General features: G+C 38.2%; 1 long non-coding RNA gene across 2 annotated transcripts; it reads right to left on the bottom strand.

Annotated features, from left to right (window-relative positions):
* Positions 1 to 841: 841 nt before the first annotated feature.
* On the bottom strand, positions 842 to 2665 carry LOC141361604 (uncharacterized). Of its 2 annotated transcripts, XR_012367753.1 has the most exons (4): positions 2303 to 2665; positions 2127 to 2222; positions 971 to 1102; positions 842 to 888 (listed from the first exon to the last, which is right to left on the bottom strand). It is a non-coding gene; the product is annotated as an uncharacterized lncRNA (long non-coding RNA). The 2 variants fall into 2 exon arrangements; XR_012367752.1 differs by having other exon boundaries at positions 2127 to 2665.
* Between the last annotated feature and the right edge of the window lie 224 nt (positions 2666 to 2889).

Genomic DNA, 2889 nt, shown 5'->3' with positions numbered 1-2889 from the left:
TAATCCTAAACAAAGCTGGCTAACCAACTAAACCAGCTTCATGGTATAGGCCCCAGATTCTATTGGGGTAGGGGCGTGTTTGTTTAGGTGATTTCAAATATCAACATTGGCTTTCAAACATCATGGACTCCGCCTTTAACTAAGAAGAGTTGATACATCCCTCTATCATCTGTGTGCGTGCACGTAAGCGCTGGAGCGCGCAGCGACACTTCGATAGCATTTAGCTTAGCCCCATTCATTCAATGGTACCAATCAGAGATAAAGTTAGAAGTGAACACAAACACATCAACGTTTATACGAGCAAGTTTGGTGGTACAAAATAAAACATAGCGCTTTTCTAAGCGGATTTAAAAGAGGAACTATATTTTATGGCGTAATAGCACTTTTGGGAGTACTTCGACTCGGCGCAGTAACATCCTCCCTCTCCCATTATGAGAGGGAGAAGGGAAGCGGACTTTTCAGGCGTTGATGTGTTTGGTCGCTTCTGGCTTTGTCTCTGATTGGTACCATTGAATTAATGGGGCTAAGCTAAATGCTATCGAAGTGTCGCAGCGCGCTCCAGCGCTTACGTGCACGCACACAGATGATAGAGGGATGTATCAACAATTCTTAGTTAAGGTAATAACATAGTTTAATATTGAAAATGAGTAGACTATTCCTTTAACGTTTGTCCCTAAAGTTAATGTTTTAGAGTTGCGAGTAAAAGACAATTTTTCTTGTCCGAGTTTTCACTCTATTCCTACTTGTAAACATGTCTTCTTGCTAGTTCACAAACAAAATATTAAATGTTTTAGGTTGCTTGCAAAGCAAAGTGTGCAATACTTCCATTACTTACATAAACTTTCTTCCCACTTTTGTAGACAGGAGTTGGAATATCATCATGGGGTTCTGTAGAGAAAAATGTTTAGGTTAAATTAGTAACTTTACTGTCATAATACTCAGCAAACAACTTTTGTATTCCCAAGTGTACCTGGAGGTGATTTGTTGATGCTCTTGGTTCTTGGCTGGGAATTTGCAGGATTCTGTCTGTAAAATGCAGTGCCCAAGTTTCAAATAGCTTTTACGGCATGTCAGGGAATAACACAGAGAAGTCTTGTGAACTCTGAAAATGACAAATCATGCATTCATTTTCAATAAAACTTTAATGTAAATTTATGCGATAATGAATGCTATATGGGCTAGCTTGTCAGTGAACTACGGCTGCGTGTAGTAAATGGTGCTTCACCTGTTTTCAGATGATGGCATTTTACTTCTAATCACAGAACCGGCTTTACCGATGAGATGGGCTTGACAATTGTATACAATTAAAGAGATAGTTGGGCCAAAAATGATATTAAACCCATGATTCCCCACCTCCAAGCCATCCAAGACGCATACGTCCATCATCCTTCAGACCAACACATTTTCAGTTATTTTAGAAAATGTTTTAGATCTTTCAGTTAATCAAATGTAAAGTTACGGGGTCCACTCCTTCAAGCCCAAAAATATCTGCATCCATCCTTCACAAAATAAATCCATATGGCTCCACGATAATAAACAAAGGCCTTCTGAGGGTAATCCGTGCAGTGTTGTTGTAGAATTATAACAAAAATAACTAGCTTCTGCTAATGGCGCCATCTTGGTCGCGTCCGCATTCAAGATGAGAGCTGTCCTGAATACAGAGTAGTCTAAGATGGCGGTATTACTGGAAGCTAGTTATTTTTGTTTATAAAGTTTAAATATAGATATTTCTACAAAAAACGGCACGGATTACCCTCAGAAGACCTTTGTTTATCATCGTGGAGCCATTTGGATTTCTTTTGTGAAGGATGGGTGCACATTTTTTGGACGTGAAGGAGTGGACCCTGTAACATTACATTTGATTAACTGAAAGATCTAAGACATTTTCTAAAATATCTCAAAATGTGTTTGTCTAAAAAATGATGGACATATGCATCTCGAATGGCTTGGGGGTGAGTAAATCATGAGTTTAATATAACTTTTGGGTGAACTATTCCTTTAATCGTGCAACCTTACATACCACTTTTGAAAATGACATACTCACAGCAAAATAAGCAGGGATATGCCTCATTGTATTATCAACATATCACTTTAAATAATAAAAAACAAGTGCATTTTCATGTTACCTGTAAATAACTTTGTAAAAGCTGGTATCAGAACCTCAAAGTGACATTGTTTTAGCTTCTCCAGGAAAAAAAGATCCATCTTTTATCCATCAGGGTCTGAGGAAAAGAGCCAAAACTGTGATTTAAGTGGGCATCATCAAAAACATTTGAAGAAGACAAAAATGTCTGTAACTTACACAGACCAAATGAGAGTTCACAATGTGTGACCCTGTCTCTGAACTCAAGGCTAAAGTTTCATGATCTAAACATGATATTAAAAGCATCAGTTTGATTTCAACTTTTACAACAAACGATTATTTATTTAAAACGTACACGTTTCTTCCTCATATTAACGTTATCTGTTTTAAACTGAATTTCTAAACCATTAGAATACGTTACTCTAACGTTTCTAAGATTATTAAAAGCCATGTTTTAGACATATTTCATAAAACGTTTGATCAAACGAAATATTTAAATCATTTAAAAGTAAGCATATAGATTTACTGAGCATTACAGACTAGCCAACGGACGCTAATAAAACTTTTAATAAGAGTTATGTCTTGTGACAGGCCGGTTTTAGTTACCATTTTGCCGATCTAATGGCGGACACATCCACTGTATGCTATTCAGACCTGTCCTCACCTGAGCGGGAAGCTGTGGAGCAGTTGATACCCGGTTATCGCAGATCCTACGCGACGTACAGCGCCCAGTTCACCCAGGCTCCAGACATCCACAAGCGACCGAGAAGTGCAAAAAGCGAACACCCTACGCGGTGCAGCTTCAC

This window comes from Misgurnus anguillicaudatus, chromosome 24, assembly GCF_027580225.2.
Source record: "Misgurnus anguillicaudatus chromosome 24, ASM2758022v2, whole genome shotgun sequence".
Taxonomy (NCBI): Eukaryota; Metazoa; Chordata; class Actinopteri; order Cypriniformes; family Cobitidae; genus Misgurnus; species Misgurnus anguillicaudatus.
Note: the sequence above shows the minus strand (reverse complement) of the source record. Positions and strands in the feature narration are given on the sequence as shown.